The sequence below is a fragment of the Cyanistes caeruleus genome, chromosome 7 (assembly GCF_971803275.1).
Source record: "Cyanistes caeruleus chromosome 7, bCyaCae1.hap1.1, whole genome shotgun sequence".
NCBI classification, from domain to species: Eukaryota; Metazoa; Chordata; class Aves; order Passeriformes; family Paridae; genus Cyanistes; species Cyanistes caeruleus.
The window spans coordinates 38,495,950-38,510,157 of record NC_141707.1 but is presented as its reverse complement, the minus strand read 5'-3'; the positions used below and the strand labels follow the sequence as shown (position 1 = coordinate 38,510,157).

Below are 14,208 nucleotides of genomic sequence, written 5' to 3'. Positions count from 1 at the left end.
GCAGTGACTTAGGTTATAACCACGGAATCCTTCTGGCTTCAGCTGGCACGACACAGCCCATGAATATTAGCAATCTATATATTCTATAGGTTAAATTTAGCCATAGGAACCCATCAGTATTTATGGATCAGATGCTGCCATCTGAAGTCAGAAAGAGTCCAGGGCCAGGAGTGAGAGGCTGATTTGGCACCATGAGCACTTTGTCCTGGTCAGACAATAGCTCTGTGTTTGAGTGCTGTCACTGCCCTGCAAAAGCTGAGCACCAGCTTAGGTGCTAAAACCTGACTGTTCCTGATGGGCTGTGAACACCCAGAACCTTTGCACTTCACAGGCTCCAGGGTTTACCCTCCGAGGTGTTACATTCTCAGGGTTTACTGAGAAAAATAGAGAGAGATTCTGAGGTTAAAATGGAAGCTTGCTATTATTATTAATTTAAGCTTCAGTTGTCTCCATCTGACCTGGAATTCTGGAAAGAGCTGCACACAGCACAGCAGCGCCAGGCTGCAGTTTTCTCAATTCAGCTTTGCATCACTGATGCACTTCAGAACCTTTTGAAGTAGAACTGCCCAGGGTTGTTCTGTGTAAACTGATTCCTGACCCCTTCCCCAGCTTTTAGAGGGGGTTTTAAGCTAAATTGGCCTCCTTCATTACCATCAGGTGAATGGATTCTGAACTTCAGGCAAGAGTGCTCTCCATCATTAGAAATATTCTAACTCTGCTCCTGCCAGGGGGGAGGCAGGTGTGAGAAAACCCACGTTTAACCCTCCGTGGTTTGCTTAATTGCACTGGAGAACTTGACCAGGCTGGCACAGTGTTCACTGGGATTGGAGTGCTGTGCAATAGAAACTTGAGCAGTTTTCTCCGTAGCGGCACTATTTATTTTTTTTTTTCCCTGGGAACAAAAGTGTGACATTAATAGCTGTGCCCAACAGAAAACTTGTGAGTGGGCCTCTCTGGCAAGAAAGAGCCACACATTACATCGTGTGCCAGTGAGGAAGGTATATGTAGCAATAAGTTTATGTTCCATGAGTGAGGGTTTTTGTCTATTTATATCACCTCCTACATGGAGCTACCCGGGCCAAACTCCCCTGCAGAGGCAGTCCTGGGCACCTCACTATGCTCACAGAGAGGCAGAGCAGCCAGCAAGGGCAGAACATCTTTTTAATTCAAGAAATCCTTATTTTCATTGAGTTAACAAAGTAACTCAGAAGCCTGGAGTAGTAAATGAAAACAGGCGCTTGAGTCAGGCAGAGGAGCTGGGATTTTTTTATTCTTTTTTTTTCTCCCCTGTACTGTGACTGCAAGTTTCCAATCCAATTAAAGATTGGAAACCTAAGCAAGGAATCATAATTGCAGAGAAGGAGGGAAAAACATGACAGGCAAATTCCTGTCCTTCCTGCTTTGGGAAGGTCAGGGGTGAGGGGATGATGGAGCTGGATTTATTCTGCCCCAGCGCCTGAGAGCTCTCAGCCTGACTGGCCCCACCTCTGAGCTCCTCAACCTGTTGGTACCAAGCTCTCAGAGGAAACTGAAGGCAGGCTGGTTTTTCTGCTCAGGAAGTGCTTTAAGATGCTCATTAGAAAGGTGTGATCATCCACAGCGACAGCACAGGGCTGGGCTGAGCAGATGTCTCTCCCCAGTTGCCAGAGTAGCAGCCTGCATGACAAGGAATGCAAGCACACCTTCTTCCTGGATTTATTATCTGAGTAATTAATGATGCAGCACGGATCCTGACTCAGTCCCTCCTCCCAGGCTCGTTTTCCTCTGTATAACTCTGTGTGCTGTGCCTGGTGCTGATAAGATTGCCACCCTAAATGAGTAGAAATAAAATTGCTGCTGGGAATCCTCTGGTGACCTGGGATATCAAGGGAATCTCCTTCCTGGCCCTGGTGATTAGTGCTCATCAGTTCCTAGATGAAGGCCTGAATGTCTGGCATTGCTGTCCCTGCATGGACCATCCTCTGCCTCCCTCCCACCGTGACACAGCTCTTTTTTCCTGCCAGGAAAATATTCCCTTCTCAACAAGAATTAGGGTGAAGGAACTCAGGTGCATTGGTCTGTGATGTTCCTTCCCCAAAGAAATTATAGAATACGAGCATGGAATCATTCAGGTTGGGGCAGATCTCCAAGATCATCAAATCTAACCCTTGACCAATGTATTTTCCAGTCAATTAAAGCAGTTTTTTGTGTGTCCAGTACTAATCCCTATTCCTTCCTCCACCTCCAAGTCCCACTGCTCATGGAACTGTGTAATCACAGCATTCCCCACTCATTACCTGCCTGTGCCAAGACACAAAACCTTCATAAGACTCTCATTTGCCTGGGAAGTTTTTGCCAGCAGAGGTTTGTTTTGCAGATAAATGGTTGCTATACAGCTCATTCTCACAAATTACAGCTCCTGACTTCCTGCTTGGCTGGGAATGGGTGGAGGATCCCAACTAAACTGATAATGAGATGCCAGTGGGTGGATGTGGAGGCAACATCTGCAGGTCTGATCTCATGTGCTGATCTCGTGTACTGGCAGGGACGTCTATGACACTTTGTTATTCCAGAAGTATCTCAAGGACATAAAATTCCGACAGCTGGAACCTGGTCTGGAGCGTCTGCGTTGTAAAAGTGCAGCTACTCCAGGGTTTTCTGGCACTAACAGGACAAGGGGGGGGAAAAAATGCCCTTATTCTTTATTTTTAACTTAATTAACTTGGAATGTAGCATGGGTGTGAGCAACGCATGAAAAAGATGCATGTGCATATAAATATATATATATTTATATATATATATTTATATATATATTTATATTTATATAGAAATGTAGATTCTATATTTCACTCCAGCTGGATGGTTATAGACCATTACCTGAGAGGGAGACAAGCAAGAGTTTCCTTCATGTGGATGAAAGACGATTCCACCTGGAACAAAAGCAGTGCCAAAAAGGAAAACACACTCTTGGCCATGTGAGTTAGATGGCCACCATCCATGAGCATGGTTCAAGTGCTCTGCACTATTCCAACACCTGGAAAAGCAGCTTGACAGTCTTCCTCCAGCCTAAAAGGAAGAAAAAAAAACCCCTTTAAGTGTCCAGGCAGTGAACAGCCGGGATTTCTGAAACAGAAATCTTGACAAAAGCTCCTTGTATTTCTGTAAGGGGCAGAGTGAAAATGCAATAGCTGTAATGCATCTGCATTTTGGGAAAGCTTTCCGGGCCTCATCACTCAATATTTACTTCAAAAACCACTTTGGTTGAAAGCTGGGAGATGGAATGGGCACACAGAAGAGGCAGTGCAGGGGGTGTGTGAGCAGGAATGGGGACCTGAGGTGGGCCTGGTGGCGTTTGAGGTTTTAACTCTCTGGGTATTGCTGCAGTGATATTTCCAAAAATCCCCAAAACTGAGAAAATAAAAGAATTAGTGAAATAAGGAAGACTATCTAAAGAAACATCTTTTGCCTATGACATCCTTTAAAATCCTCACCACCTTCAGCTTCTTCTCTTCATCTGCCCTAACCAGGCCCTTGCACTCTGTAATTTGGAAAACACTGATGTCATTGGAAGCATTAACAGCACTAGTCATCGTGCTGCAGTTCACACAAGCTGTTATGCTTTTTGTACAGGCAGAGGCTTTAACCAGGAATTTCCACCTTTTTATTTCCTTTTTTTTTTTTTTTTTTTTATTATTATTAGTTTTCCATATTGTGGAGGGATGGCTTCACAGGGGCTGTCAGAAGCGGAGCCTTGCCAAGGTTCCCTTCGCCCCTCCGCCACCTTGGAGATCGAGGATAACAAGAGATGGGTGGGAAGGAGAAGGGAAAAGGGCTTCCAAGGGGAAAAGCTGGGAGTAGCTCAGCCTCTCACCAGGGAAAAAGGATTTTCCATGCTGAGAAGTGGCTGCTCACAGCACATATGGGATGTTCCCGGATTTCCAAGATGGGAATCAGAAATCTGCCTTGACCTGAGCCCCTCGTATCTTCCAGCAGGAGGGGGAAGGAGTTATTAATAGGAAAATACTGAACTCCCTGCAAATATTTTACTCCTCTGACGTGCCAGTGACAGATCCTATGTGGGATTTTGTGCATGAGGTGGTGGTTTGGTGATGGGGAAAAAAGAGAGAGTGATTTAAATATAGGTCACACTGTGAAAAAAGTTCAAGGAGATTAAACTGAATCAGTTTTCCAAAGCCTTTCTTATCCCACTGGGTTGGTTTTTGGTGACAAATGGCCTCAGCCCAGGTTGGAAGGGGGAACTAAATGGATGACTATTTTGGGATGTCCCACCTTGCACAGGGATTCAGGACCAGGCAGAGGGGAGGAATGAGATCTGCTGCATCCAGGGGTTAAACCAGAAAAGAACCTGACTCCATCAGTCTTAAACTGCTGCAATGATGATTGATTGCCCTTGATACCCCAAGAGCCCAAAATTCTTTCTTCTTAATTTACTATGAATTTAACTCAAAGAGCCCAGTGCCAATGCAGAGAGATTTTGGGATGGGACAAGACATTTAGATTTCTCAAAGCACTTTCCCGTGCTAACATTCTCTTCCCATCAGCTGAATCACAGATGCTTTTTCTGCAGCAAGCTCATTTACCTCTATTCCTCCTTCCTTCCTTATTTTGTTCAAATGTCAACAAAATTACAACCATTATAGTCATAATAAGCTGTGATCCTGTGCACCAAATCAAAGAATAACGTCCGGCTCTTGTACACAAAGTAAAGGTCTAAGACCACATCGTGCTTTAGTTGCATAATCTACATTCTCAAAAGATCCTTTAATTTTCTGTTTAGATTTTTCTTGTGGCTTTTGTCTTTCTTTTTTTTTTCTCCCCCAGTTTTTTATTTTTTTTTTCTTTTGTGTAATTAACGTAAAAGTGACTCTTTTGTTTGAATAGTATTTGGCTTTTAGAACAAAAAAAAAATAGATGCACTACCCTGCTGTGACAGAAAAGTGTTGAATTGGTATTTAAATGAGGACAATTTCTGCAGATCTTTTTGACTATTAGATGAGATGCACTTTAATTTTCCTTGCTCTAAATTAGTCCTGGAGGAGGAGGAGGAGACCCTCCTTTAAAGGCAATAATAATGAATTTCTGGGGCTGATTCTGGGCTGGAATTAACACAGACTAATTCTGTCACAAAGAGCTACCTTGGCTGAGGTGCTGCCCCTGGAAGACTCTGGTTTGCTTCTCTAAGCTGTAATAGGAAAAGCAGAAAACCCCCTAAGCCAGGAGTGAGTCCAAAGAAATTACATAAATCATTAAGAGTGGAATGAATTGTTTCCTGTGACCTGCAGACAGGCAGGAGTGGAGTGCTGGGGCTCTGCCACCGTGGTGACATCCCCTGCTTGACAGGTACCTGCTGTCCACGCAGGAGAAGAGCAGGGAAGCTGAGGCAAAGCTGAGGAAAAGGAAAGAAATAAGGGAAGATGTGTGGATCTGTGTATTTATCCTGCTTTGGAGCAAAATTGGCTTCGATTAAATTGTAATTAAAGTGTGGATGTTGAGGTTTTTCCATCTGGGTTGGGCACACGGTGGTCTTGCAAGGTCTGGTCCCTCCTGTTCCAGGCTGGGAGTGAGGATCCAAACCTGTTCCATGGTGACTTTACATCTGCTGAGGGACACCAGGAAGGATCAGGATTGGGAAGTGTCCCACATTTGCAGCTGTACCATTGTGATGTGCATTCAGAGGTTCCTGCTGCCTCGTGAATCCACACATTTTATCACAGTGAACCAGCTTTTCCATTCCAGGTAGTGGATAATAAATAACTCCTACATCAAATAGTACAGGGAAATATTGAGTGGAAGCAGCAGAAGAGTATCAGTTAAATCACAGGATCAAAGTTTTTAGATGTCAACAAACAAGCAGAAAGTCTACATTATGTAGTGGTCAGAAAAAAATTGCTGTAAGGAATGTATCAGTTCCTCTTGAGCTGTCCATCTACATCAGATCAATAGCCCTTCCAAGCATGGGACATTCAGGCTTTCAGCTTGAGAAATTGAAGTTCTCAAAATAAGTCAGGGTTGTAACACAAGTCCATCATTGTGTGTCACAGAAATGAAATGAGTTGTCTCCTGTTCGATTGATGACTGACAGAAAGCTGGGAGGAAGAAAGGGGAAAATAAACGAGACGTGGGTTCGCTTGTTTTTTATATATATTTTTTTTTTTTTTTTGAAAAGTTGCTGCAAACGCTTCTGTCAAAAAAGTTTCCACCGAGGGATCTGCTTTCATTTCCATGGACATGCCTAGCTCCCCTTACTGGTAATAGGAGTTGGATGGTGAGGGCTGGGAGGGGGAATGTGCTGGGCACTGCAGGGCTGCTGCTATTCAGAGGAGGCACATGATGCAAGGAAAAATAAAATGTAGATCTAGAATTTCTTACAAGAAAAAAGTAAAATATGGCCAGGGAATATATGACTGGTAGCTCCTGATACTTTTAATTTAGCACTTTGTAATGACAAATGGGTAAACAGGCAGACATTTGGCCTGCTGAAATGCATGAACCTGAGTCTAGCAGGAAGGAGCCCACATCTGAATCCAGTTGCATGTTCAAACCATTAGTCTGGGATCTAAGCAGCAAGTCTGGGAAGTGATTGCACTTTTACAGCCCCAATAGGAACCAGGTACAAAATTTGGCTGGAGATGTAAGTTCAGGCTTCAATCTATCTTAAAACGGGGAGGGTAAAGCTGACAGATCCAGGGCTGGTCCTGCAGATGTTCCACTGACATTCCAAACAGCCATGCTGAAATGAATACAGCTCCTCCTGTCAGCTCTGCTCTGGGAAATAATGCACGTGAAGAATGATCTGCAAATTTTTTTAGTTTTATCAGTGAAAAAAGCCCCCCCCAGTGCTCACAAACAGGCTCACAAAATCAATGCCTGATGCAGTTACTAGCTGAGCAGCTTGTTGATGTTAAAGGAAATAACTTTGTTATCCAAAGTACAAGTGCTCCTCTATTATCCAGGCTTTCAAAGTGATTGAGCCTGAAATGCATTCTACCAGTGTGTACGAGATACCCCTGCTACCTTGGAGACCAGGCAGTTTCAATACATTAAATATGGAAACTACACTTTCCATTGCCTAGAGCAATAAAAATGGAGACTGAAGCAATGGTTGTGCTTAGGTACCTGCTGGGAAACACTGAAACTGTGGTTCTGATCTTCCCAAAAAGTGGTGGGGCCTTGTTTTCACTACTTTTTATGGCAGCAGTGGGTTTGGGTGGCTGTAAAGTAGTAAGAGCAACCTGTTTGCTGGAGCTGGAAGGGAAAGGCTGTGCTGCTTGGATCCCTCGTTGTGGGTCCTTCAGGGATGTGGTTGAGGTTCTTTGATCCTCACTTTGCTGTTCTGTGGGGTGGGCAGGAGCAGCCACACCTTGAGCTGCAGCAGGACCCATCTGGGAAACTCTTTGGTGTCTGTGAATGGAAGCAGGCTCGAACCAGATGGCACAAAAATCTCCTATCAGGAGATGAGTAGGCAATGCCCATCACCAATAGGGGTGATAAAACAGGATATAGATTTTCTTGCTTGGAGGAAACGTGTTTGGATAAAGTGAAGTGCGCCTAGAAATGATAATGTTCCAAGTGCACAAAGAAAAATCCAGGTAGTATAAAGCAAATATAAAAAATAATCTTAAGGTCAATAAAATCAATCTGGGCAGGGATTTGATGGATCACGTACTCCAAAACATGACTACATATAAGTGAAATAATAATTTTACGTGTCTCTTCAAGAATTGTATTGTATCTGACACTGTTTTCAGACAGGGTGAAGTAGACATAGCTTACTGCATTCACTTAATTAAATAAAATTAAAATAAATTGAAATAGAGTCAGCTGAAAAGCTGTTCCATTTTTTAGTCTGTCTTGTAAAAAAATAAGTATTTGAATCAAGTAAATACGGATTATTCTGAAAACGTTTTCGTGAAATAAAACCCTGTTTCACATTGAATAAGTTTTCACCACATATTTCAAATGTTAATAACTTTATCATGTTATTTTTTACAATTGTATTTGAATGGCATTTTAGGTCTACAATATTTCAAATGCAGAAATCAAAAGGGTTGATTATGAAAGTAGTCATACATTATGTTTCTGTTTTTTCAAATGTTCCTCTTGCTACTCCTCCTCCTCCTGTTGCAGAATAAAAGCGATGAACTGTAGATTTGCAAAAAAATTTACTGATTTCTGTGGGTTTACTGGGATAATCTGAAATAAAATTACCTAGGGTGGGCTAGAGAGTCTTGTCAGGAAGTGCAGAAAGTCCTTCACCTTGGGAAAAATGACTTTTGTAGATACTTTAAAACCATTTTCTTTATGATACTACTGTAACTTTCAAAACACATTCCACGTTCCTGCCGAATTATTTTATCAGAAGAATGTATTTTTACAATACATTTAAAAAAGTGACTTTTTAACCGAGCACAACACACTGCAGATGAATTGTCAACTGTCATTGGAAAGACATTTTTTCTTCGTTTGCTTGGTTTTTCCCCATGTGAAGTCATACAAGAAATAATGCCTTCTGGGGCATTCCACAGAAAAAAGGATAAACAATTGGAAGGGCCTTCAATCTTGTCATTCCCTGGTGTAGCAGAGTGAGAGCCGTGCACTGTCAGGGAAAGCTCAATGTCCCTGGACAATTAACTCCTTCCACCAAGGTCCAGCCTAAACCACACCTGGGCCACCCTCGCGGCTCTGCGCGTGGGTTTAACCAAGAATGAAATAAAACAAGTTTTTGTGCTGGCAACTTGCACTTTTTGCAGCTCTGAAGTGGGGTGCTGGAGGTGTGATTATACCCCAGCTGGTACCTTGCAGGGAGATTTCTGCCTGCGCGCTGTGCCGGAGCAGGCAGCGGAGAGCCGGAGCTTTCTGTCGAGAGAGAAAGATGTATTCATGGTTTTCTCATGCTTGCCATGATCTGCTGCTTGTTTCTGAGCTGCTCAGCTACAGATTTTCTGTGTTCAACCTCAGACACCGCAGAAGAACAGCTGGGAAATCAGTGAAGCAGCAGAGCAGAGTGGTTACAATAGAAACAAAAAGCAAAAAGCAAAAAAAAAAAAAAAAAATTACCAAAAACAAATCCTATTGAAAGGAAACTGTCCGAGGCAGCCCCATGGTGCCCTTTCACACTGAGACACTGTCCTGGGGAACCCCCTGGGAAATGGCAAGACATATTTTTCCCTGATAACAATGTAAAAAAGCACAAAAAGTACACGGGGCATCTCGCTGTGCCGCGCTGCTTTAGGAGAGCGCTGCGCTGAGACCGCGCTTCGCCGCCGCTTTAACAACACTGGGCTCGTTCCTGGGTGCAAATAAATAAATAAGAGCCCAGAACAAAAAATAAATAAATAAAATAAAATGGCTATTGTCTCATCCAGGACTTGTTTGTTAACTCCTGATGAGATGCTGTGTGTAGTCATGCTGCCCTAAGGAGTTTATAATACCAGAGCCTGAGCCTACAACATTTCCTAAGTGCTGCTGTGAACAGCCTGGTGGGACTGCAGTAATTGAGGTAACTGTGTTACTTCTGAACTAGATCATGCAACCCTTACATCAGGCATTAAGCACTTAGGAGAGCAGCCCCATTCACTTTACTGATGGCTTTTAGATGGGAAAATGTATTGCAGTCACAAAGTTACCTGCCCCTCAAAACTCAGCCTACTGAGGTCGAAGTGGGGAAATCTAAAGGAGGTTCTTGTAGAAAACAACCAACAAATGGACTGTATATAAAGCTAATCTCTTCTGGTGGTTTCTCTCCCACTTGCAGACAGTGACTGTCAAAAGACTGTGTTTGAGTAGGTTTAAGCTGCAATAAATTGGTACAAATTCCAGCTAAATCCAGCCCTCTGTAATATTACACTCCATTGTGGACATGCCTCCAAAACACCTCCTGTTTGACAAAAACAGCATTGCAGTGATGCCTGGACCCCTGATGCTGCCCATGACTGCTCCATCCTGAGCAGGGGTCTATTTCCCGTATTAAAAGTCAGCTTGTTGGCAGAGGAGTGCTGAGCGTGCAAATCCATTAGCCTTGCCTGTGTGCTGCTGAAATCCCAGCCCCTGAAATGGGCTGTCCTGGGCATCCTCCTTGGACAAAAACAACACCCTCAGCACTGGTGCCACTGCTCTCATAGCCTAGCACACCCCTGTAGTACATGATTGATCTTATTTACATGATTTAGGGGCTGAGAAGGTGTTCTGAGATTAATTCACCTGTAAATGTCGCTTGTTTTTGTTTAATCAAGCTGTGATATATCCCAGACATGGATCAGGGTGGTGGCTGGGGAAAGGTGTGTTCACTGTGCTGAAGGGTCTCTGCTTGCAGGGACACACAGAAAAAGGGCATTGAGCTCTTTAGCTTTGAGAAGAGCCCTGAGTTCAAGTTGTCTCCTTTGTGCCTTCAGTGTTTCCTTGGCCTAGAATAATCTCTGGGAAGGAAGTGAAAATATTTGCAAATATTTTCAAGATGTTTTTCAAAATAGTTTCAAGGAATTTTTACAAATATGTTCATGACATTCCTATTTTGACCCTAATAATTTAGACCTTTTAAAATATTTTTCTTTGGGTGTTTTTTTGGACCCATGTGTACTTAATCACATTGATCTTGTGGAATAACCTGACTTTAAAAGATTTGTTTCAGCTGTTAGATGATGGCACCTTTATTGGTAGTTGCAATTCTCTGTTCCTTTATAAATAATTTACTGATTAAAAGCAGTTATGCACACAATGGTAACATTTTTTCAGGGAAAAAAAAATCATCATCACTTATAGGGTCAGTGGCAAGAGAGGAGAGCTCTCACAGAGTCATTTATTCCATCACCTTTTCCAAGAATTTAGTAGCTTCTTTAGGAAATCTGAAAGTTGTCCTTGACAAACTGTTATGGTTTCATATCCAAGGTCCTGTTTTATTTTTTTTTTTCCTGGAAACAGGAAAGAAACAGTATTGAGGACAGACTTGTTGAGCTGAATGTTCATTCACCTCTCCTGATTGTACCACCCTCATGCTTGGAGGTTTCCTGAGTGGATCAGGTCAGACCCTAGAGCTGCCCCTGCTGGGCACAAAGTCACACCAGGAACTCCCTGGGGCTCCTTCCCACTGAATTTTCCTGTGATTTTATGATTTTGCCTCTTGCCTAAGTGAGAGCTGTAGCTCAGATGAGAAGCTGAATCTTAAGGCTTTGGTAACAGAGCACAAGTCAGCATCCCCAGGAATGTGCCAGATTCTGGACCCTTAAATCCTGCAGTGCACTGCAGATGATTCTTGTGAGGATCTGGGATGGACTCTCCAGGTGATACATCTCTGGCTGCTGTTTTTAAGGGTTCTTTGTATGTATGTCAGTGTAAAATACTTAATTCTTTTGTAGCAACCTCTTTTTTTCTGGGAGCCCTATCTTCCTCCAGCGGATCAATTTGTCCAAAGGAATGTAATCTATATTTACTTTGCAGTAGGTACTGTAGCTCTCAACTCTGCTTTTAGCTGATTCAGCTGGCTTTGACCTCAGAAATATTCCCTGCTAACTGTCCTCCTGTTCACTCCAATTTGTACTGCCTAAATGCCTACTGCTGAGCGTCCCTCTGGCCATTCTGAAAGGTGTTTCATCACACTACAATAAACGTGAAATACTGATGCACTCAAAACAGCAAAAAAAGGAGGGGGGGGGAAAGCAGCTGGATATCGACATGGGACTGGACAGGGGCATTTATTACACTTTACTTTCATCCCATTGTCTACCTTTGGCAAAGGAGGGCTCTGAGGCTCCCCGGTGGGCCAGGCGGGTCGATACGACACAGGAGCTAAATTAGACCTCAAGTCAAGCACATATCTACCTTGGCTGGGATACCTCCAACCTAAAGTCCCTGGAAAATTTACATTTTTCCACTAAGTTAACCAATAACAGAGTGAAATGAGTGAGAAAAAAGCAGCTGTCTAGCCTGCATCTTGCTTCATTATGGAATGGATGTTGTCCAAACAGCAGCTTAGGTGTCTTATGAGGGGGACAAACAGGCTGATGTAAGAGCTGTGGCCAGGGTTTAACAGGCTCAATAAGTAAAAACTATTTTAAAAAAAGTTAGTAAACACATAAAACCATTTTTTTAAAGGTTTCTCCCATGCTTCTTGCAATTCTGAAGGTGGTTTTTTCCCCCTCCTATTTCTTCCAGTTATGAAACTGGCTTCATCGTTTGGGTGCAGCACACACAGAGTTCTTACTAACATTAGTGTTATATTAATTTGTTAGTGTACAACACATTTGTTTAATTCAGAACCCTGAATCAGAGGCTTGGAGATCCCAGGCTGTCTTGATGAGTTTCTGCTCTTCCCTAAGCACTGAAGACTCCAACACATGGAAGACTATTGGTATAACTCTGTGGAATCAGAAAAATAATTTTAAAGTGACAACATCTTTGGTTGGAAGAGAGGTTAAGGTGGTTCAGAGCCTTCATGGCTGGAGAAAGTGGCCTGGGTGACCACCACCTATGTTCAAATGATCACCTCATGGTGAGGACAAACCCCTCAAAAAAATGTTCAGAATATTATTTTGTTCTACACAACAATCTCCAGTAAGTGTTTCATAGAATCACAGACTGGTTTGGGTTGGAAGAAACCATAAAGATTATCTCCTTCCAACCAACTCTGCCTGTGGCAGAGATCCTAAAATTACTGTACTGTATAAAACAACAAAAAAAAATTGTCATCATGTGCCAATAAAGTAGTAAATTTATTTGATTTGGACAAACAAACAAGCAACAGCAACAAAAAAATCCAAGCCCTGCTCAACACCTCTCCACCAAATAAAATAAAGCCTTTCAATGAGGGATATACTTTGTAATAATATTTTGTAAGATGAGGAGGTATTTTGTTCACAGGAATGAAAGCACAGTGCAGGTACTTAATCTGTAGAAACTCTCTTGCTTTATTATTTTAATAATCTGAAACATATTTCTCATCTGACAGCTCTCCAAGCTCGGGCACTGCAAATGAATATGTCTGTATCTCTTAGAAAGCTTTGCTGGGTTTATTTCCAAAAGAGCTCTTGCCTACCTATTTGCCGGTGGATAAAATTATTTCGAAACGTGAAGCAGGTAAACCTTAACCTGCCAGATGTCTTCTTCATGTAAGCAATTTAAATCCAATTTGCGGCAGAAAATACACGCAACTTGTGGATCAATAGGCTGCATTCAGAGGAGCTGACATCCAACACCTGATCCAGCGCCAGCCTGGCTGCGCTCTTTTTGCCCCTACCTGAGGGACTTTGCCTGGCTTTTATCGCTAGGTGGAATCTCTGAGGATTACAGGTACTTAACGCTAATTAGGGCTGCTCTCTTCCCCTCCCTTTGAATGGCCTCTGTTTCTGCGGCAGCCGCTTTAGTTTCGAATTTCAGGGGGATAATTGCGGTGGCACACGCCAGCGAGGTAAATGATAGCCCTGCACAAACACACCCCCAGCATCTCGCAGGAGAGGAGGGTGATGAGATAATAGCTGCAACAAAAGCTGCCGAGCCCTCACCTTGCTCACTTTCGGGGGGCTTTTGTCACATTACCTGCCTTCAGAGCTGTAATTATGTGATTAGAGAGAAGAGGCTGTAAACAAACAGGACTTTTCTCCTCCCCAGGCATGGGAAGCGAGGCATGTCCATCCCAAAGCTCCTCCAGGAGTACCTGCACCTCGCTGGCTCTGGGAGATGTGTGATGTGCATGCACATCAATCCTGCTCTGAGTGCTCACAGCACGCCGGTTATTAGCACAAAAAATCATTTTCCATTCACATACGTTTAACCGGGGTTCAGAATGAAATTTAATCATTGCTCAGATTTGTAATAATTATTATTATATGTAGGGTTAAGTGCTGGAAAAATGGAGCTTTTATTTGCCATTTAACAATTCCCCCTTCTATCTGTGAGCTCTGATTCTACCATTATTGTGTTTCCTACAAATATCCCAGATACTTATAAATATTCTATTGCAATGAATTTTATATGACCCTTCAGTTCTAACAGCGGAAGCTGCATTTTGAACTTAACCTAAAATCCAGTGCAGTAAAGCCAATTTTTAAATGTAACCTTTCCACCAAGTGGTAAAGACAGTCATAAAGTCACTTATTATTGTTCAAGTCCCTCTTGACATATAATTAATCCATCTCAACCCCCATCCAAAAATCCAGAGACAGCAAATTTGCCCTTCCTGAATTTACAATTCATAGAGGCAGAGCGCTATCCAGCACT

At 42.8% G+C, this 14,208-nt stretch overlaps 1 long non-coding RNA gene across 1 annotated transcript; it reads right to left on the bottom strand.

Moving 5' to 3' along the window:
• Positions 1–10,645: 10,645 nt before the first annotated feature.
• On the bottom strand, positions 10,646–13,226 carry LOC147652321 (uncharacterized). The gene is made up of 2 exons (XR_015289278.1): positions 13,028–13,226; positions 10,646–12,351 (listed from the first exon to the last, which is right to left on the bottom strand). It is a non-coding gene; the product is annotated as an uncharacterized LOC147652321 (long non-coding RNA).
• Between the last annotated feature and the right edge of the window lie 982 nt (positions 13,227–14,208).